Source organism: Epargyreus clarus, unplaced genomic scaffold, assembly GCF_041222505.1.
Source record: "Epargyreus clarus isolate Ecla_fem2 unplaced genomic scaffold, WU_Ecla_fem_2.2 ptg000003l, whole genome shotgun sequence".
NCBI lineage: Eukaryota > Metazoa > Arthropoda > Insecta > Lepidoptera > Hesperiidae > Epargyreus > Epargyreus clarus.
Window position 1 is genome coordinate 11,805,401 of NW_027332211.1, and position 24,606 is coordinate 11,830,006.

The window sequence follows — 24,606 nt, forward strand, 5'->3', positions numbered from 1 at the left end:
AAATCTGTTACTATTTTACAATAATCTTATATATAAAATTCTCGTGTCACAATATTAGTTACCGTACTCCTCCGAAAAGGCTTGACCGATTTTCACTAAATTTTATATGCATATTCAGTAGGTCTGAGAATCGGCTACTAGCAATTTTCATACCCCTAAGTGATAAGAGGGACCCTTCATTTTTTTATTTATATGGCAACACAACGTTTGCCGGGCCAGCTAGTATACTCTAAAAGAGTGTGGTGGAATGCCCCAGGTGTAAACAGAGACTTAACTTGCAATAGGACGTAAACGGTTGCAACATGATAACCTATTTAAAACCGCTGTCCGTGTGCATAAAAACGTATTCTAGCCTTTCTATCTATGAATAGGAAAATGTTACGAACTATAGTTAAATTGGAATACTCGTATCGGTAGCTACCTACTCAAATATTGATATTACGAACCTTAACAAAAATAGAAGCGGGTGCTTCGCTCAAAGTTGTGCCCATTACAGTAAACTAATAACTGATGGACTTCGACATTGGAATATCTGTAGGATCTCGACAAAGGCGGCCGTATTGCCCTCCTATTAATATTTATTGGGGGAAATGGCCCCGCAAGTTGATGGCAGGCTACTAATTTAAGATCAATTGGCGTTGCTATGGCATCTTGTTGTGTTTTTAATGAAGCAATGTTTCGGTCCTCTCTTCAGTGAGCTTATAAGATTGGTTATATAATTATGGTAATATTGTCTTTGACTGTAAATTTCTGTTTTAGTGCTATTTTCGAGCTTACTTCAGATTTGAAGGTGTACTTAATAGGGTTGGTAGTTTAGATTTATTTGTTAATGAGAAAGTTCTGACTAGCCCAAATTGTCTACTTTTCAATATATATTGCAACTTGTTGTGTTGTTTTTTATAATCTAAATCTAAAAATCTAGGTAGACTATTAGTATTTACATACATTAATGAGCCGGCTTGAATAGATCTTTTCAGTAAACACCAAACAAGGGAAACAACTTGGCCTATAAAATTTTTGAAGTACTTTTGAAGATGATAAATTTTATTGAGATAAAACTATAAACTATATGCATTTCTATTCACAATAAAGTACCTACACTAGCACGAGTATAACGAACAAACAATTAAAACACTCACATTTGTAATACTCCTAACGATTTTGTACACGGCAAAAGTACAACCATTACGAAAATGTTTCTGACTGCAAAATCCAGCAAAGTAAGAAAGAAGAAAACCGTTTCAGCGGATTCAACAGTCAGAAATACGGGGAAAACATGAGTAGAACTAGTGTAACTACGGTAAGAAGATTCGAAACTTGTTGGAGCCGGCCCGAGCGACGTGGAGATTATATGGTCTCTCCGCGCGCCGTATTTTTGGTACTAAGAAAGATAAAGTTCGCCTTTTCAGTTTATTTTTTTAATTTTGTGCAAGTAACTCGGGGGTAGATTTTTACCGTCGGCATTTTCATGTTAAAGTTATATTAACGTCTTAAAGTTATATGTTATATTATTTCGTTAATTTTGTAGATTTTCGCGTTATTATACACATCATCGTCATAGTAATATAACTTATTACAATGTGACTAGTACTCTAGAGTGTAAATTTATTCACAGCTCCTCTTATACTTAGACTTGTCAATTATCATTGCAAAGTACTATGTGACAGTAATAATAAATGTGTAAAGTAGTCCGTTTTCAACGTTTAGACCTGCCCGACATATACTTACATTTATTGCGGCCGTTGAAATAATTATATTTTTTGAGGCCTAAAGCACATATTTGAGTAGTTACCCCTTTATTATCATTAAATATATTCATCTCTTTCTTTAATTATATTACAACATTAAATACATGGTATTGAGCCCCACTGATTGGGAGGGTTCGTGCATACATAATTGCGTAATAGTCTTTCCACATTATATACGCGTGTCCGTGCGTATTGATGTCAATTACGTCATTATACTCTTTACTAAAGTTCTACATAAATCTCTTTCTGTACCCTTACCATGAGTTTTCAAAAAATCCTACAATTTTACGTCACGTTTACTCAATCCATTATTCTGTTCCGTTTGCTTAGTAGACTAAGTAAACGCAACAATAAGTAAGTGTCACGTCTTTCTCACATGTTCGCAAAAAAGAGAGACAAAACATAAAGCGCCATTTTGTCAATTTAGACATTTAATGTTACGTTACTGACACTATAGTTGTGATACAATTCGCTAGGGGCGGATGATTGGAAATTGTATTGGGAAATACGTAAACAAATATCAAAACTGTCATATTTGTCAAAACGTAAAAACTCATGGTAAGGGTACTGACCACTTTAAAATGAATTGGCGTCGATAAGGGAGACCCGTAGTCGATGAGTTGGTTTATTGCCATTGGCTTCCTTTATTGATGACCGTTTGCGACTCACTGGCGCACAAATGCACTTAAGATTTCTTTGATTTAAAATGTAACTTAGTTACCTAACATAATAATCTTAAAGTTTAAATAAAGTTCATTGAAAGTATTAATTAAGCGTGAGTTATTGGTTGTCGGTTGCTAAATACTAATTTGGTAATTAGGTAGGCTCGTAATATGCACTCGTTTTACACGGATAAGTCTGTGAACTCCCCATAGATACTCGTATATTCGTCAGTAGGATAATATATCTATGGAACTCTCCGTAGCTTGTAGGGCTGCGTACTGATTGGCTTGGTCAAATGTAAGACATAATAAGACTAATTTAAAATATTTTTATTGGTAACCAAATAACATAAAATAAATATTTATAATATTATAGGTGTCTTGTTAATACCCTGATATGAAGGTGTGTGAATTGTGTCTGAAGTGCACCAAGCTTTAGGGATATGATTAGTTACTTTGTTGTTCTTTACTTGTTAATATCAACGAGCGAAGCCAACGGATAAATGCTAGTGAAACACATAAAGCAATTACATGAAAACCGTGTTGTAATCGGAGGGACTCAGTGATTGTATTCGAGTTAGTTCATTATCATTGGCTTCCTTTATTGATGACTGCCCGCGACTCATTGGCGCCCGAGCTCCCATGCTACGCATGCGTTAATAGTTTGACGAAACAACATTGGACCGTTTGTTTAGACGCTTTACGTAATAGTTTGTGGACAAAGTAGGTTTTAATAACCTATTTGTGATTGCTATCCCACTGCTGAGCATGGGTCTTGTCTCATAATGAGAAGTTGTCGTTGTCGAATCATAATGAGTTAAAGTCATAGTCAGTGGACTAAGTCAGACATAGTAAATCTGAACTTGGCTAATGTAGTGACATCCAGTAGGTCAAGCTCGGATTAACCTTCAAAAACTAACCTCTCTGAGAGATCTCTAAATTTCTCACGAATGTAAGTTTCCTTACGAATATAATCCTACAATTAAAAAACGCATTAATTAATTTCTAGTCGTTGGACTTCGAATATGTTAATGTAACATATCAACATTCAAAGAACAAGGCTATCATTATTTATTATATTTATTATACAGATTGTATAGGCTATGTTACTTAGCAAATAATTCGGGTTCGACGGAATCATACATTGAAATTGAAAAACCGTGCATAAGGCTCTACGTAGGCGGAACCGTGGTTGAAAACTCGTTAAACTTTACCTTCGACGACATTGCGCCCAAAACTTACATTGCAAAAGTTTTCTTAACGTGATGAGACAAAGGTGTACGGATTATATTCATTTTTAGGGTTCCGTACAAAGAGGAAACCTGTTCTTGCATTAAAAAGACAAAAATTAGTTTGCCGGATAAATGTCAAATGGATAACAAACCAGTATGCCGTTTAGATTAAGAATAGAAATCTACAATCTAAAACTACTAGAACTTAAAACCTTGATTCTGGCTTGCGGTTTGTTACCAGCTATGAAACGGTAATGGGTTCATGAAGATGTTTATAATTGAACAATCACTTTATTCACAACGGAATGTAAAGCATCGAAATATAAAATGTTATTCCTGCATTCTGTCATTTGAATACAGCAATAAATTAAACTTACTTCAAACACCCGTATTTCGATAGGTGCATTTTTTGCTGTTTTTTTGATGTTATTCATACTCGTATGCGCGTCATCCATGCGAAGAATTCGAGTAGACGCCGCCGGATTTATTAAATATTCTTTTCTTTATGTTGAATAGTTTGGTTTATAAATTTTCATAAATTTGGCAACGTACATTATATTTGTCCTAGCTATTCTGGTCTTTCTTTCTTTGTCTGTATAAATAAAATTACCCAAAATATGGAAACTTAATGGATTGAATTATTATATTTCTACGATCCAGACATAACACAGTAAAATATTTATGATGTTTTCTCACTCGAATTTTAGTTTGTGTTTATCATACTCGTATCATTGGCTTTTGATATTCTACTTATTATTATTTAATACTCTTGAGGCCAAAACATTATAGATGTATGAACCAGCATCCATTACAACTTTATTCAAAATATATTCAATTCAATCCCTCTCTTCAGTATTCACAACTCTTTTACGTCTCCGTGGGATGTACATTTACATTTGCAAACACATTAAAGTTTTATTGTTAAGTGATTGTTATTGATGTATCCATCAGTCATATTTCCAGTCTGCTCCTTTATCCTCAATTCGTCTTGAAGCAAATTTATTACTCCGAGTAGATAAGATTGTTCATCCCATCCATCTCGGTGATTCCCAAAAGTAATCTTCTAACTTGCCAAACAACTGGCGAACAAAGCGCGAACCTCGTTTAAATTATAAAAGTACTTATGACCAGTTCAAGGCGGAATGGGTTTCTTTTTGAAAATTACGCCCAACGGCGGTAGCTCCACGCGGGTAAATACATTTTGTATTTTTTTACCTGTTTTTCTACGTAATTGATATTTAGTTTGCTGTAGAGAGTTTTTAACAAAGGTTAAACTGTTTTTTTTTGGGAAAATTAGTATTTGGTGTGTTTTGCTTGGACAACGATTTTTTGACACTTTAGATATGCTTTAGCATGCTACTCGATATATTACTTACGTTACTTATATACTTACATACTTACATATGTTACTACGTGCTACGATGCTCGCAGTCATCGAGTAGGTAAAACAAAATAAAGCTTACTTCATTGACTTTCAGATGAATATATTATTTTGCCTTTGTCTTTTTACCGCAATTGTATAAAAATCTACTGTTCATCGTAATTCATTATTTTCGCCGATTTTTATATCATATTTAAATATAGGTGATATAATTAAAAAGGTTGTTAATGTATTCCGAATGACTTGACAATTATTTTCAACACGAATAAAATATTTCATGCATTTAAAATGAAAGCCGTATTTCAATTACGGCATCACATTAAACATAGGTACCTAATTATTTCAGCCATCCATGGCCACTGAATTCCAAAACAGATTTCTCTTTTGTCTGACGGATTTAAATTGCAACAGTGTTCGAATTTGTCGAATTTAGCTGAAGTGTGTCCTCGGTGTCGTTTTATTGATATTTTCTGTTTTATGAATTCACCCTTTACCAATTTCGAAAATTTATACGCTGACTGAAGTTAGAATAGTCAAGTGTGAAAAATTAGATAACTTGCTGAAGTTTCTACTGCGATGCAAGTTCAGTATTTTGAAGAACATTATTATCATCTTGGTTATAAACCTTATTATAATAATGACTTTTCGAATAACTATTATTTTTTTCTTCCGGTACATACGGACACAAAGGCTGATGATACTTGTAACGTTATTTTGCATCGGAAATTATAAATGTCCACGTTATGGAATTGCAACACGGATCTCTAGAGTAACCTAAAACTCTTCCTTCTGATGTATCCCGGCACAACAGAACAAATGGACCGACAGCGAGCTTTTTATATTACATTTCCAATATAACCGGCGTTTTCCTTAATTTAATTCGCGGAGAAGCTTTTTATTGGGCACGACTTATGCTGCTTAATTTTGTAAAAGTTTTTCTAACTTGTTCGAATTTTCTCATCAGCGCTTATTAAATTTGCTGGGAGGCTTGTATTTATTTTTCGTTCAGGTAATTGCCTTGTTTGTGAAGTCAGCTTGAAATTTCAACAATACAAATCCGCCGTGTTATTTCTCTCTCAGCTATGTTCGTTTCGTTTGGTTTTTTGATAAAACATGTTATTTTTGGTATTGGTTTTACTGTCTATTGTAGGAACAGTTATGTTTGACTTTAACTTTGACATACGTTACAGTTTTATCATACAATTAATTACATGTTCAATTATGTAACTAGAGGGCCAAAAATTTTTTAAACTAGGAACGCCACACCTTTTTACAAATAATATATCAACAGTTTTATCACTGCTGTGTTCTGCTAGCGATAGTAGTAGATAGTGAAGTGGAGCATTCCAACGTTGACCTCAAGGAGGCATTCCTAAAATTGGTTTATTTCGTAAATTTGCTTTTAAGTCGGAATAAGAACCTCCGCCGCTATCAAAGTTAGTAAAGAAATATTAAACTTTCCGAATATCACAAAGACAGATTCCAATAAATTAGATGATCCAAGGTTCCGACGCAGATGGGATCCGTTTCGCCTTTCGTTATTACTTATTATCGTCTTTTAGTTAATAATAATTTTTAAATAAAGTTTCTAATTATTTTTTAAACTGTTGTTGTGTTGAAATTTCAATATTTTTAAAGTAACGGAATATGTGTCTCGTTTGTTTCATTTTGTTTTATTTTTGAAGCACACAGTCTTAATAAACATTTCTATTATCATAGAGCTTTTTTAGATTAGATTATGCGTTGTGTTTGTAATTATTATTTAACGTGAATTGGTTGATAAATTATGTTGGTCTACAAACTTCACTTATTCAATTCCATTCAAAGAGTACTCGTACATTTTATTAATCCCTAATACATACATTTGTAGTCCCAAAGGTTATTCAGAAAATATTGCCAGCAGCGTATCGTAAGATCGTATTTTTTATTGCTTATCTTAATAAATATGAAATAATAATTTGTTAAAGTATAGATATGTTACTTGACTATATAAAATAAAGTATTTAATGTAGTAGAGTTTAATTTCTTAAGGGAAGCTAGCGAATGAGGAGTAGGGACAAAAAATAGCATGAGATGGCGATGTGAAGACGTTATGAGAACAAAATGTCAGCCTCATGAAGTTTTGAGTGCTAGAGCTTTCCGTGACAATTTTATTTCGGTTCACAAATCCGATCCCATATAAATTAATGTCTTTCCTTATACAACGGAGACAGATTCTAATAAATGAGATGATCCGAGGTTCCGGTGCGGAAGGAGACCGTTTCACCCATCTGATCACGCGATGTTCGATCAGCCCTTTAATGTTTAACAGTTAATACAGAGGATAGACTCCAATTTGTAAATGGGAAATATTTGTAGATCCTAAAGTACAGAAGCCACTATATTACCGGGTATAATATTCGGTAATTGAGATATCTAAGTGACAAATGTAGAAGTCTCTTTTCTGTACTGTACTAGATGCTCATCTACTTACTTTTAAGGTATTTCATAGTATTTCTTTAACCGCTTGAAGTTGTAAAAGAGGATGCTGTCCTTGTGATGTTACTAATCTTACTGGCGCCCATGTTACTAATCTCAAATAATGTAACATTTTTATATAAACGTTGCTAGGCGGGAGGAGTAAGTTGGAATGTTTCTTATAGACGTATCTCCACCACCACACTTTCAAGCCCAAAAAATAGTGTTAGACAATCCTGAGAAAACCAAGAAATATGTAAAATATAACATGTAGTGTCACTGGAGGTGTTTAACACCTTTCAATAATCCACTTATTCTATTCTAATATACAGGTGATCTAGGTATAAAATTTGAACGTTGTTTGGTACATAATGTATTCGTTTGTAAAAATCTTGTATTTTTTATTTGAATATTCAACAACCAGAATTGTTATATTATGTACCTGATTGTAAAATTATATTACGTAAAATTTTCACATAAAATTTTTAAATTGAAACAATATTTGAACACACGTAGGATTTATCAAACGAATTTACGGCGGAACGTTTAAAAATTCAGCGGTGATTTGGTCATCAAATAAAAATGCTAGGTGTGGCCCGCAATAGGGCCACTTCATGAATAAAGCAGCCGCTAATATTGGATTGAGTGGATATATTTTTGATAAATATTCAGAAATTGCCAAACGCAATTTCTGAATATTTATCTTATATATTTATAAAATAATACCTATATAGGTATTATTTTTATAATATAAGAGTAGCAGACGAGCATGCAGTCCACCTTATGGTAAGTGGCTACTGCCGCCCATGGACATCTGTAATCAACTCTAGATAGGATTAGATATTCCTACCTGAGGCCGGCCACAGACGCGCCGCTACCCTTAGGACTAAGCTGGAAAAAGTCTGTCTCCCTTACCACACCCTTTAAAACGGAACACAGCAGCGCCTAACACTGCTGTTATTCAGTAGAAATAGGTGTGGCAGTGGTGCCACCTTCGAAATCTATCTATCTATGTTTCATATTAATAAAAGTTCTGTAGTATGGAATCAGGCAAGCATGTAGTACGATTCGAATTCGAAATCGATTGCTCCTAACAGAATTTTTTGTGTTCAATGTAAAAACCTAATTGTTTTTAAATACAAAATTTATCGTATCGTTTTTTATGTGTGTCTATAAACGGCCCATCCATAGTTTTTATCCACAGTTCCCATATATTTGAATCGGAATCACAAAATATGAATATACTTTACAAGCATGGGCTTACTGTGAATTTTATACGCCATTTAGTGTCGTTTGTGGTAACATCAGCGTTATACGAAGTGACAACCCTTTCGTTGTGGCCCAAAAACCACAAGCCATTCTGACCCTTATTATCATGTACCAAGAAAAGAAAATCCCTTCGCATACCCTGCAGATATATCTAAAACCCTTTTTCCAATTTAACAAATGAGTATAGAAGTGTATGAATAACGTTTCACTATACACTATTTTAATAACAGGGCAATATCGTAAAAGCTTTCGATATAAGCTACTTAAAATGAATAAGTACGTTCAAGTTTTATTCGTTTTTGTTGTTTAACGGTGTAAATGGTTCTAGCGCTTTTTAAGTACATACGCTTAGTAGAAATACAATTATTGATTCGTACTCGCAGTTATGTGTATTTGGTAGTCAATATCAGGATGTAACTGATAAAACATCTTTCATCATAAAAGAAAACTGTAGAAATAAACATGTTTCTGTTTATTTTAGTTATTTTTAAAGCTCGTAACGCGTTACAGCGAACATTTGATGATTCTAGATAACTATTTACTTCAGGAACGTTTAAAACAGAAACCAGAATATCCGGGGTCCCCTCCCTCATACCTGTAGTTGAAGATTAACTGATTAAAGAATGCACCTATGTGAATAAGACTTGGTAAACTTGGCATTATTCTACATCGCATCCTAGCACCACGCATTAGGTATACGAAAGTCAACTTACATATATGACTGAGAGACATGTCTGACATTTGAAATGAATCCATTAGATTTTGTACGTAACACATTGAAGCGGACAAACGATGTATGAAGAACAAAATATTATAATAGCGTTTAGTGTATGAACATCTGAACTAAAATCAGACCTGAGCTCAACGGGGCTAATTAAGTTACGATGTGTCGAAAACGAATTGAGTTTGGCGTATAAATTAGCTAAAGTTAGACCGAAGTTCGCCCTCTAGTAATTCTGATGTGAACTTATACGTAAATTAATAGTTGCCGCACATCACTCGTTATACTTATAATAAACCGTAACTTATGATCGAGTTGGCTTACAAAATAGTTATTTTCATTATCATCATTACTGTCCCATTGCTGACTAAAAATTAGAAAGATTTAGGTTATAGTCTACCATTTTGGCCAAGTGCGGATCGGTAGACTTTACACATTTTTGACAACATTTTTATAAACCTGTCAGGGCTCTTAGGCGTGAAGGTTTTCGGCAGGCACAACATTTTTCTTCACTCGTTATAGTAATATTTATTTTACCTCAGCGTGAGGGGTAGTAGGTCACTGGTTTTGTTGTTTTGAATTAATGAAATTATAAGTACCTAAGCATTACCTTAAAACTTTAGTTAATAATTTTGTAGATTTTGTATAAAATTGCTTTATTTCTGTACAAGTACATATTTAATGAGACATTTTTGCCTTCTCCTTAGACATGTTAGACATGTTAGAACTGACTATTATTTCTAGGTAACATGTCGCCGAGCACAGTGACACATTTAAACCTTATGTAACTGCAATACTGCCGGCAGGTGTGTGTCGTTGCATATATCGGTCAACTTTTCGTCAGCCCTGTATGGCGGTCGATTCAGGTTACTTGGTGAAAGAGCTTCAAAGACCTCATCGTTTCAGCTTGGTTTTACCTATATTCCAAAACGCTCTAAGCGATTGCTCCATTTAAATTCCGTTCTGTATACAATTGGTTGTGGTTTTAAGAAGTGTGGTAGTTTTAAATGTATATCTAATAGTATGTAGTGTACCTTTAAGTATCAGAGGCGTTGAAATATTTAAATAAAGTTTCCTCCATTTACGAGTAAACTATTCGAGAACAGGTTCGATAGTAAATACTCGACATTATTACAGAATTAAAATAACCTAACGAGTTTGTGTAATTGGCAACAGAGATTTGAATCACTTTTAAACTGTTGTTTACAACAACTTTCGAAGAGGCTCGATTGTTTATTTATACTTCGCAACGACAGAAGTAGGTCGCCATCTTGCGAATAATTAAGTAGTCTGTGAAGTTTCGAGTCTCCTTGACCGGTTTAAAAAGTTCAATAACGACATTTCCCAAAGACCCATAGAATGAAACCAATCTCGTAATATTCAAGATGAAGGGTGCTAGTAATTGCTGTCATAAAGTGCGGTACCCTCCGACTTCGGTCCGATGTTAAATTTTAGTGCCGTCCCAAGTTTTTGGCTGTTCCAATCGAATCGTACTTTGTCATTCATTTTTAAATTCAATTCTACAAAGTGCTTCGGGCTATTAAAGAGATTAACGATGTTTCGGAGATCTGCAATCATCGAATGGAAACAATCGAATCCAGGTTTTGTAAATTTAAATTTCGGTAGTTGCTTTATTTTATGGAGTTTAATGTTATTTTAAGCTTCCGCTGCCATACGCTAAGCCATACGATTTACAATGATTTACGTACGATTCGGTTTGTTTAATGTCGAGGTGATTATTTTATTTATGCAATCGGTTTTAAATGTCCCAATCACTATAAATAAACATTACTCTGGAAAGCATGTGCTATATTGAAGAGCTTAATTTTAGTGCGTATGATATTATGTTTTTAATATTATGTAAAAAATCTTCACAGGGGTTCTTAAGTTAAGGATAGGGAAGAATTAAAGTAAGTACTTGCATAAGCCAATGAAATGTTAGTTGATGTAAAACTACCTTTGAAATTGCATTAGGAGTGTAATTTTATAAAAATATTTTCCCGGGAAATGTTGCGGAATTAAGAGCGCACAAAAGCATGTCCGATAAAGGTTCCTATTTTCCGTGAACATCAAAGTGGCATTTATAAAATGTTTCTAGATGTTCTCTTTATGGAATGAACAAAAGTGATTCAAAGACTTCTCTAAGCAAGTTTCAAAGCAAAGCTCGAGGGTGTGAGGCACTTCGTCAAGCCGTTTGATATTTCTGTTTCCACTTCTCTACACTCGTCAAATGGTGTTTCTATGCTTGTATTTTATCGCTTTAGTGGTTTAACCAGAACTTGTAAACGCAGGTGATTCAACCTCATTGGTTACTTAACTGCAGCATTATAACGCAATGTTTATAGACTCGTATCTTGTACCACACCAGTTAGGACTCCTCGCAGATACTATATTCACGTGTACACTTCATTGATAATAACTAAAACCTACTAGAACATTTTTCTCATTCACTATTTACTTTATTTTAAGTTGGGATTAGTATGGGAAAAATATTGTATAATATGAATCTGCATTATTTTGTGGTTCTCATTTCTGTTGAATGGTTCTGGTGATAAACACAACTGAACATTTTGTAACACTGAAGGCAACCTATAAACTGATAATTTCCACTTCGTAAGGGACCTAGAATTAAGTAGACCATGTCGCTATTTCAATATGAAGTTTAATTTAGCAAGTACACATAAATAGTTTCTGAATGTCGTGTTTATTTTCGTAACAATTTCAACAAAACCTACATTTTGCACAAAATTAATGCACCGTTAACTGGATGTCAAATATGTGCTGCAGATAATTATAAATATTGGTCGAGGGCGGGAATTCAAGCGAAAATGTTTAGTAATTATTGCCTACATTGCATGTTATTTTTGGCATATCAGCAAATGTGGCTTTTAACAAATTCGCTATACCTATTCAATATTGTGAACCTACTTTTAATATGGCGCACGAATATGTACAATATGCATATGAATTTTGATGCTTTTACATATTTATTTTATGGTTTACCTTTGAAATTCTTTTTTTCAGAGGTACTCGTATTTTGAGGAAACCAGGGATATTGGTTTTGCTATAATTGCTGTGCTACAAGTGAAGTCATAATAAAGAAATACAATTATTATAGGCTAAAGTTTGGTATTTTTATAGGATTCCAACACGTAGGTAAATACTAGCCTACATTTGTCAATAGGGTAACATAAAATTTTATAAATTAAGTGGCCTGCGATTGCGAAGACAATTTACCAAACATTTTAAACAATAAATGAAATATACGAACAAAAGTGTAACTTAGGGTACAAGTGTAGATAGTTATGGTAACATTGGGTAACAGTAACAAGGGCATTGTCACTCCGGTCACGTCGTCCGGAGGGTTGCCGTGCTGTAAAATTGTACGCAGCTGCCTGAATTCGCGATGGCGTCCAAATTTTACGAGAGGAAAAAATGGACGCTGACACAATTATTTGCAAACTTGGCGTAACTAAGTAGGTGTGTATTTTTCTTATATTTTATAGGAGTAGCAGACGAGCATGCAGTCCACCTGATGGTGGCTACTGCCGCCCATGGACATATGTAATTAACCCCAGATAGGATTAGATATTCCTACCACAGATGTGCCGCTACCCCTGACGACCTCTAAGGACTGGAACACCTCGGAAGATTATGTCTCCCATAACACATTGTTTAAACCAGCACACAGCAGCGCTTGGCACTACTGTTATTAGGCACTGTTCTTAGGCAAATATAGGTGTGGCGGTGGTGAAGGCGATATTTACGTTAAACAAAGTCATATTGAAAGTGACATGAGATGATTTATCGTATTATTTTAGTTTTTATTACAATTAGAGACCTTAGTATCAATTTTAATCATTCATTTTATAGATTTGTCATCTTAGAAGACAAAACTATTGTACGTTGCACGAATATAATTTATATTCGATTGAATTTTTAGATTGCCCGAGAAATTTTGGGTACAATAGCAACGACTATACAATATAATATGGGATAATTACATATTTCAAATACGTTTGTACTCTTTTGAATTTATAATTTATTTATTTAAAACTACGTTTGTTCAACTGTAATATTGCGAAACGCCGCTAGCATAAGTTACATCAGCTACAAAGTAAATTGTATTGCTTGTTTCAAGCTACCAGATACAAATAAAATACAATAAGCTTTCATGTTTTAAAATAAACACAAACAAACAGGGTCTTTGTGAATAGCACGAATGAACCAGCAAAAGGAACGGGCAACGGGCGCAACAAAATTAACTTTTCTCAGATCGATCGCAGTCTACACAATAATAGCAGTCTTCGTCGCAAGCTGTGATGTGATCTTAAAATATATATCCGCCAATAGAGACACTTTGTATATCCGCGAATAGAGATACGTAGTAACATTAGTGTGTAGATTCCCCAATACGGAATTGTATTTCAACTTTTTAGTTAGTCCTTTTGTAGTGGTTAGTGTGGCCTTTAAATTTATGGTTGAAGTTGAAGTTTTCGATTAGCGATTAATTTATATTCATTAGTTCCACATGCCAGATATATTTAAACAAATAAAACCAATTTAAATGGTATTCAAGAGTGTTTCAATACAGCTTCATGTAGAATGTCACAGACGCAGTGATATTTATTAATGCATTTTTTTTCATTTAATAATGGAAGTATGATATCCGCCAAAAATTGACGGATTCGGTTACAGATTTTTTCATTGTCGCAACATTCTTTATGTTATGTGCAGGCCACATAATTCGATACTGCTGTTACTAAACATAAAGATGAACACACAAGTGATATATCTTTATATAATAACACGACTGTAGAACGAATAAACTGAAAAGAAAAGAACAACGGGTGCAACGAAATTAACTTTCCTGACTCTCCACAGTCCGCAGTAACAATAACATTCTTACCAACTAACTCGGAATTTTGAAACGAGATCTATTTATAGCACAAAATTGCAGGTCATTTTTTAAATATATTATAGGAGTAGCAGACGAACGTGCAGTCCACCTGATGGTAAGTGGCTACTGCCGCCCATGGACATCTGTAATCAACCCCAGATAAGATTAGATATTCCTACCTGGTGTGGGGCACGATCCGACTAAGCTGGAACGCCTCGGATAAATGTGTCTGCCTTCCATACCCTTCAAACAACACAGTCGCGCTTAACACTGCTGTTGACTGCTGAGGCAGAAATAGGAGTGGCGGTGGTGCCGCCGGAGTCGAACCAAAAACACTACAACCTTCTAGAAGGTTTTTAGTAGCGAATTTTATATATCATGTACATACACATATAATATACATTACACATTAAATACACATGTATACGTATGATGTGTAGCTATATTGCTACTTAATGCAAAAAGAAACTTAATACATCTATCTTTCTATAATAACGTCGGTAGAACGAAAAAAACTGAAAAGAAAAGAACAACGGGTGCAACGAAATTAACTTTTCTGACCCTCCACAGTCCGCAGTAACAATAGCATTCTTACCAACTGACTCGGAACTTAGAAACGAGATTCATACTTCACCCAATTTACATGAATTTCTGCTATGGTGATTTTTTCTGTCTGCGCCTTTCAATGATAATGAGAACTCGGAATATTCAAGATCAAATTAGATTTTTTCATTGTTATATTGTCTGCTTGAATGAATGATTAAGTTTATTCATTTCGTGCGGACTTTTGGAGTTTGCGGATTTTTCTTTATTCAAAATACAATTTGTTAGGACCGCTGTTAAGGGTTGATTTTGGTCTTCATTAAACTTGTACCCGATAAATGAATTTATTACTTACAATGGTTTGGGATTATACTCTCTTCATGCTCAAATAAAAAGAGTAGTGATTAAATTGGATTGTTATGTTCTTACTCATCGCATATTTATATTCGAAGAACTAATGAAATGAAAATTGTATTGAAAATTAAACGTATGTAAAACTTGATCAAACGAACTGCGAAGTGAAGATCGATTGGTATAATATATGGTAACTTTAGTTGAAGTATAACTATGTTAAGATATCTATCTATGATTGATATACACATTATAATATTATTAATATTTGTATCTAAATCTTTGAACACATTGACGAAATAATAAAGATTGATGAATGTTTTATTCAGTTCCAATTCCCATAAAGTAAATTGAAGGTCGAGGATTCTTGTAGGCTACATAATTCAAATATACGCCTCACTCGCCTACACAGCGCTATTAAATTTCACACCACGTTTGTTTATTAACTTCTTTCATACTTCATTTACATTTATTACGGTCAATGTAATACAGCGGCTTCACGATATTGAGTTTTTACTCGTAATAATGTTGGCTGCATAATCCGGAATCCCGAGTTTGGGAACAACGTCGGGAATTTTCGCGGAATTTTCCATGTCATTAACTAGAGCCCGAAAGCGTCGGTTAGATAACAAAACAAACCTTCCCGGCTTCGTACCTGACTCCCGTTAATACACCGTTCAGGAAGCTACGCCGACGGCTTACCTATAATCTTTTAATCAATACTTTCTGGATTTGAGATTGTTTGTTATAATCACGGTTTTTCGTTGTACTCGTATGCTGTTGTTTCGATGCGGGAATTATGGGGGTTGTGATAATTGTGTTCCATAGATTTTTTGGTTAATACGATTAGTTTTTTCACGGGACTTTTTGATTAAGGACAAGCAAAATAGCAATATTTTAAAAAATATTTCATAATTGATAAAAGTCAACATTTATAATGAATTTTTAATTAATTTTAGTAGACAATTTTGTTAAATAAAAAGGTTCCTTTTTCACAGTAGTTTATAATAAAAATATAAATTTATTAATTCTCTTGAAAGTTCAGGCCAGTCAATTCAGTCAAGCCTGTCGATCAGGATCAAGTCTTCAACAAACTGATTATTTCCAGTGTATTTATAGAAATTCCTATTGATATAAAAGCAGTGGGCGTAGTAAGTCAACATACAAGTACGCTTTATGTGTGGTGATGTTCGTTAGTTTGTGTAAGGAGAAACTTTTCAGTCTCAAAAGACTCGCTTAAAAATCCCTTGTCTCCGAACAAATTTCCGCAAACACTACGATTGGTTCTGAACGTTGGTCCTGTAAATTAAGTTACTGTATCTGGGATAAACTTACATTTTGCTTTTGACCTAGATACCCGAATTGTTCTTTTAAACCATTTCGTACAAACAGTAGTTTTATCTGCACGGGAAGGAAAATGCGGTATGCTTAATTAAATAGTCACTGTAGCTCATGGATAAAGTAACTAAATAGTTATAACTAATGTATCTACACATTATAAATATGTATTTATATATCTTCTTACATGGTCCATAGAACAGTATGCTGATTGAGTCAGACAAAATCGCTATATGCCGATAGATTTAAATTAGCTCTGCTGCCCAAGGTGAGGTGTTCAAGTCGTGAGTTAGAATAGTATCACTGCTACTAATATATGTCTAGATACTAAAACAGGACAAAATTTGTAACGACGTTTTATATTTACTGAGGTTAACAAAAAGTACCGTTACAATTAAACACGTCGAAGAAGCGATAGACGAATAATTTGATTATATAGCATTCATGAGTAAAAACACTATTATATATTTCCCTCAAATTTATATTTTTTAACAGAATTTTCAGTTAACAAGCTAAGAGTTCCTGTTTTAACTCCTTCCTTACCCGTATTCTTTAGGTTTCGTTCGATCGCATGCTAATAAGATCCCCAGTGAGCTTGGTTTACTGAGAAAATATATTTCACCATTCTTCTCCGAATCGACTTGGGGTTTTCTTTGAAAATATCAAGGAAAAGCCGTTACCAGTAACTGAGGTTAATTGGATGGTAATATATCCGAGTCCCGTGGGTGTTTCGAGTCCATTATGAATACAGGTACTGTAATTTGATAGGTTTAACATGTTCGGAATTATATTCGCTGGCAGTTGTGGTTTGCGGCGGATATTGTATCCGACAATACCTTAATCAACATTATACGTGGCCTATAGCCATTTGTTGTTAATGCGGGTTGATTTAAATAGCTTATGTTTTGACTTACGGCGCCCACTACTTTGTTAACTTAGGCTTATTATGGAACAGTTGTTTTAGTTTTCATATAAAGCTGTGTAGGCGCTTAAGAAGCAATGGTGTGACGTATTTATCTATATATATATATATATAAAAGCGAAAAGATACTCACGTTCAAAACGTATTAATCAAGGTTTTGACTAAACTAGTGAAGCTACAATCATGAAATTTGAAACATAGCTTCATTTTATAATGTAGATGCGCACTAAGAACGGATTTTTTGATATTTCACCGTTAAGGGGGTTAAATGGGGGTTGAAAGTTAGTATGAAAGTCCGTCACTTTTAAAGCAAACTGGATGAAAATTGGTATTTAGCTTTCTAATTTAAAGTAATAAAAATCTAATCTAAGGGTTTTTTCAAAATCAACCCTAAAGATGGTTAAATAGGGGTTGACAGCTTTTTTTTAATTTTGCCATTTTGGAAGCCAGGACTATGAAAGTTAGCCATTGCTTTACTGGTAAGATATAAAAGAACTTTAGTTCTACCGTTTTTCGAAAATCATCCCCTATGTGGTTTAAATAAGGGTTGTAAGTTTGTATGGAATTCCCTCAGTTTTGATGTAAACTCTATGAAAATCGGTATTTGGGTTTACAATTAAAAACCATTCTTGGAAATTCAACCCTTAAGTTTGTAAAATAAGGGTTGACAGCTTATTTTAAAATTTGCCAATTCGAAAGCCAGCACTACGAAAGTTAGTCCTTGCCTTACTGGTTAGATATAGTGGAACTTTAATTCTACCGTTTTTGGAAAATCATCCCCTATGTGGGTTAAATAAGGGTTGTAAGTTTGTATGGAATTCCCCCAGTTTTGATGTAAACTCTATGAAAATCGGTATATGAGTTTTCCATAGAAAATAATTAAACACCTATTTCATTGGTTTTGGAAAATCATCCCTTCAGGTCGTTAAATGGGGGTTGGAATTTTATTTCAATCTCCGTTCTGGTTCGAAATAATAGAGCTTCTTTAACAACGTTTATGGAAAATTTACCCTTAAGAAGGTAAAATCGGGGTGGATACTTCGTTTAGAAGAACGCAGCTTTTTAAGCAAAGTCTATGAAAATTATTATTTGGCTTTCTGATTGAAAATAATAGGAGACCTATTTCACAGTTTTTGGAAAATCAACCCTTAAGGATGTTTAATAGGGGATGGAACTTTATTTTAAAAAACCGTTAATTTGGAAGCAAGGACTGTAAAAATTGGCAATTGACTTTCTGGTTGGGAATGAAAGAACTTTTTTAACACCATTTATGGAAAATCTACCCCTAAGTGGGTAATATAGGGATTGAAAGTTTGTTTAGAAGTAAGCCGATTATGAAGCATAGTCTCTGAAAATTGGTATTTTGCTTTCTGGTTGTAAATAATATATCACTTATTTTTCCATTTTTTGAAAATCAACCCTTAAGGTCGTTAGACTCAATGAAGCATCTGAGTCACTGTTTTTTTTTTTATCAACCCTTAAGACGGCTTTAAAAGAGTGCGTTATGCCTTTCTGTTTACACATCTGTTTCAGCATTTTTAGCAACTCAACAATCAACCCCATTAGGGCACTATAAGTAAAGAAAGTCTCATTAAAAACCGTTATTGAAGTTACTTCCTTTGGCGTGTCTGAAAAAAGAACAGAGTGCAGAGAGGTTTAGTGTAGGGCAAAATTCCACGGGCCGTCGTAACATATATTTTAACATGGGAATGTATTGCGCATGCTGAAGTGCAGGACAGCGGTTTTTTTAGGGTTCCGTAGGGTAGGGCGGGGCTAGTTGAGCAGAGAGGCAAGTTGGGCAATCAAAATATCTCGCAAACTATTCACCGTACGCATAGACATCTAATGGCGAAAAGAAGGAGTAGTGGAAGAGGTAATCATCACGCGATCGCTAGAGCCGGCTGGATGAGCCAGTAAAGCTCACGTGCGTTTTGTTTATTTTGTGACCAAAAAGTAAAAACGTCGTTTATCGCAAGTTTTCGTCTGTGTTAGTCAATAGACATTTGTTTTCAATAAGGTAAGTGTTAATCTTTCAGAGAATTATTGTATTTTTGATATGTGAAGTTGTTCTGGGTATATTTATTATGATTTTTATTTAACCTCACTTTTGTTTTATAATTCCGGGTTGGGGTTAGTTGAGCTATAGTTGCTCAACTTACCCCACGACTCAAACTACTAAAGTAATTGATGTTTTACTATTAATTATTATTATAAAGTAATTGATGCGTTACTAAAACTAATAGAAGAAAGAGGAAAGCTGCAATATTAATACACTCCCGAAAAAATTCTTTAGAAGAACAGCAAAATAAAACCACAAAAAAGTTAAGAAGCGAAAGAAGAAAATGGATAAGAAAAAGATGAAGGGTTTCTGTAAAAAAATACTCCAGTCAAGTGAGGAACGTGATGATGATGATTATTCCTGTCTGATTTGTTGCGAAGGCTATGCTGAAAGTTTACCAGGAGAAAATTGGATCCAATGTCAAGCTTGCAGGGAATGGGCACATACAAAATGTGTTCCAGGTGCAGGTCTAACGTTTGTGTCAATTGCAACAGTGACATCGACGATTAAGTTAAGAACTTAATATATATTTTTTAAGATATTCAAGTCTGATTTGAAACAAATACACTGATTTTAATCCTGAGTTTCTCTTAAGATACGTTAACGTTTTGTTGATTCTAATTTTGGTTAATTGCTCTAAGAAAATAACTTTAAGTGTTGTTGTTTTGTAACTAAAAGACGATAAATAAAGAGCTGATTGTCAAACACATATTTTAGTTGATCCCTAGCCAACATTGAACATGATATTCTTAACGTAATTCGTGCTCAACTTGCCCCATACCCTTGCTCAACTTACCCCACCAATGGGGTACATTGAGCATAATTGCCTTTCTGCATGTAAATAGCTGCAGCTCTTAAATTCACCTACTTACAAAAAAATACTATGGACACTTTTGCTGAGGGATAAATTACGAATCCATCAAGCCGCTTAATAACTCATTGAGACTTATCATTGAGGAGCTATATCCGTTCAAGTAAAAAATTGCTCAACTAGCCCCGCCCTACCCTACCTAAAGGATAAAAACGGAACCTTACAGACAAATCTTAGTAGACTTCGTTGTCTGTCCGTCTGTCCGTGTGTCACAGGGCTCTATCTCTGGTACCTTAATAGATAGACATTTTAAATTCTTACAGAGGATGCATTACGGTGGCCGCTATAACAATAAATACTAAAAATAAAAATAAAAAGTTGAAAACAAAAAGGGGTCCCCATACAACAAACTGCGTATGGCGTATTCGATATTTTTCCAACTAACTTTTGAACCGTTAGAGGTAGACAGTCCAGATTTTCACAATGTGTGTACTTTAATGGCTGCTGCAATATTAAATAATATAATTTAAAAAAAACGAAAATTTTGGTTGTACGGAACCCTCCAGGTGCGGGTTTGACTTGCACTTGGCCAATTATTAGTAACGCGGGCCACACACCACCCGTAGGTGTCGGGTTGCCGACCGCTGGTGTTGAATATTAGCTTTCAGAAATTTGCTGATAAAGTATGTATTGATGCATATGTATGTACATAGGATTTTTTTTTAAATTCTACTAAGGAGGTTAAAGAAGTATGTATACGGGGTAATTTTTTAGGTTCGAAGTTAGAAACGTGAAATTTCAGATAACGTCTATTCAGACAAATACACGACAACGTGGACGGGTGCAAATTTCATATATGATAATGCATAAGTTTATTGAAATTGGCCTACATTTTGGTATACTGATTAAGTACATCGCAACTTACTTGGACACACTGCGTGCCAAAATTTTGTCCTGCCGTGGGGTATGGTTGTGGTTATGCGTGGATTAGTGATGGTGATGTGGTAGACATATAGACCTTGGATTAAAACTTTGGGCTAGAACAGGGCTACAGTATCCCCTGCCTGTCATACGAGACTAAAGGAGGACTTCTGGAGTTGCGGGCGGCAAGAATGGAAGCTGTAACCACCCAGCCAGCAACCCTGGAAAGAACCTGGTAAGGCCCCATATAACATGGAGGGTTCCTATGGAATAGTGTAAATAATAATTATTCTATCCTACATGAAACTTTATTTTAAAGAAAGTTTCATTACAGTCCACTAATTAGAGTTTTAGTGTATGTTTCTGAAGAAAGCTTAACCAGTTTAGGTACACAGTGACGAAAAAAATCTTTAATTAATTAAATATTAATGCTACTTTATCGTTAAAATTGTTAAAGGTACAAATTTACGATTACAGTTATTTGTATGTCATATCATATTTTTTTTACGCGGGCGAAGCCGCGGGATCTGCTAGTATTCTATATTTTTGCTACTTTAGACAAAACTAAAATTTGTTCTAAGTTTACCTATATGAAGTTAATATTGATTTGGGAAATTGTATTCTTTCGAGTTAAATTTACTCAAAGTATCTGGTATTTAGTAGGACTTCGCGGAATATACATAACCGAAAAAGTATGTTACTATTTAAATGTATGCAAAAATATGTTATATGTTGTGAGGCTAATATCATATAATACGTAGTCTTCATAAGATTTACAAAACTGTCCCACTCACAAAAATCGCACGTGCGTATGCGACCTAAAGTTGCAGCATTTAATTGCCTTATAAAAATGCAACGTTGTTGACATTAGACTGTACAATGCTGCTACACTTTTTTAATAAAATCAGTTTGCAAACCAAATTGTAAACGGAAGCTTTACAACTCCACATTGATGGTGTTAATTGATTTCGTTGTTCGATATTCGATATGGCGTCGTAGTGATTCCAGATTGAATTGTCAATTTGGCCATTGCGAGGGTGCATTTACATTTGTTGTTCATGTTAATGCAGCCTGTTGTGGCCAAATTGCCAATTCAATTTCAATAGGGCGCGTTATAATGGCTATGATATTGGAAATTCAAGGGACAAGCGTCAGCCGTGCCATCTGCTGTTAACTGACTTGTGTGCTTAGATTAGTAAGATTGGTGTGAGTGACAATAAGGGTCATAGCGCTTTTATTTAAATAGTTTTATGGTAACCACATATGAGTAGATACGAATGTTTGGGTTGAAAATAAACAGAATACTGTTTTTATTCTTCATCTACTTAAGTCATACTTATACTTAAGTGATATGTACAATAATGCGGAGTCTCACACCACATATTTTTTGCAGCGATTCAATAACGATACAATCGCAAAAGGACCGCAATATAGACACGATGTTGTTGCATTACCGGTCGCTCTACCCCGGTCTCTCGTTACAGTCGCATATTTTGACATAAACGAGCGACTTCTCGCGCTGACAATCGTCGCCGACTGTCGCTAGGGACATAATGACAGGCGGCGACAGTTGCTGGCGACGGCCGAAAGCTGCTGCCGGTCGTTGGTGCGAGGTGTCGTTAGTGTGGTAGTGACCTTAGTAGCAACTCGTTCAAAGCAAACGCGCTACTGAATCGCTACAAAACGTCGCCCAGTGTAATCCCGCTTAAATTGAAATCAAAGCTTGACTCCGACTTGTTCTCTAATAGCTTTATTTTGTTCATAATGCTGCAAATGTATTGTATTCCATATAATAGCACGGACATGCGCTAGCAGCCGGCATCTCAGAATCATACTCATTTCTTTTATGTCGCTACCTAATGGAATTTGTTTCTGGCGGTAACAAATTTTATAAAGGACACTAATGCACTGCAAACCGCATTTAGTTAAATATTTGTTCTGTTCTGTGACTGTTGTGTACTGTTCGAGAATACGATACCTTGTGGTCTTCTGTTATAGTCATAACACATGAAGAGTCTTAAGGGCATATTCTAAGAAAAGAATCGGTGCAAGTTCTCTATTTTATTTTTATAAAATTTAAGTAACAAACGAGCATGCAGTTCATCCGATGGTAGGTGGTCACTGCTGCCCACGAACCTACAGAATTCCTCAGAACTGAGATGGTCGCTACATAATATATGTAAGTCACCCGGCTTCAACACCCTTTCGCCAAAGCATGAATTGCTTCACGTTAAAAGTAATTTTGCTGGTGGTACGTTCCCAAAATCTTACTCATTTCTATCTTACTATTTTCCAAATGAGTAATGTGGTCACGGAGGGTGTTTTTAGTAACAAAAAATAACGCCCAGTCCGATCCTCCAAAAATCGAAATCTTTTCTCTCTCGAAACAAAATAAAAGGATAACCTATCGGAATTGAAGCTGACCTGTCCGATAATGGCGCGTATTTTGCTACATTGATGCCACAAACGTGACGTAGCGTACAATGGCGCACACAATGACGCCGGCGCCTCTGATTTATACTCGTTTCTTTTATGCGCTACGTAATAGGGCTTCGCTTTGGTCACAAGTTACGCGAATGATACTGGACGGCATTGCGGAGAAGGATACTTAATTTTGTACATCGTTTAAATTTACATAACAGCGTGGCTATATTATGATATTGTATTCTTTATGTCATAAAAGTAGGAAACAAGCATGCAGTCTACCTGGTGGTAAGAGTTTGATTATTAATATCCATGATCTGCAGTTGTTTAAAAAAAAAAGGACAATTTATCTGAAGCGAAGCTGACCTTTCCATAAGTGTGTGCCATATTCAACGGGAAAGGATCTGGAATATTAATTTTCCTGTATTGGGCTCGTGTTAATACATTAATGTCGTAACACATATCCTTCAGTTCTTTTGAAGTTAAACAGATTCTAGATAACGCATCTGCAGCTGCATTATCCGCACCTTTAACATACTCTACATCAAAATTATACTCTTCCAGTATTAACCGAAATTTCATTAGCCTGCTTGATGGATCTTTCATCCCAAATAAATAAATCAATGGTTTATGGTCCGTTCTTATTTTGAAATACTGACCATATAAGTAAGGGCGAAAATGCTTAACAGCCCAAACTATAGCTAATAGTTCTTTCTCTATGACTGGGTAATTTGATTCGGCTTTGTTCAGAGTTCTACTAGTGAAAGCTACGGGACGGTTATTTTTATTTGACAAAATAGCTCCTATTGCCTTATTTGAAGCATCTGTTTGTAATATAAAGTAATTTTCCTGTGAAAAATCTGGGTA

General features: G+C 34.8%; 1 protein-coding gene across 6 annotated transcripts in view; it reads left to right on the top strand.

Annotated features, from left to right (window-relative positions):
- Nucleotides 1-24,606, top strand: part of LpR1 (Lipophorin receptor 1) — a 301,804-nt gene that overhangs the window by 26,898 nt on the left and 250,300 nt on the right. The window lies entirely within an intron of this gene.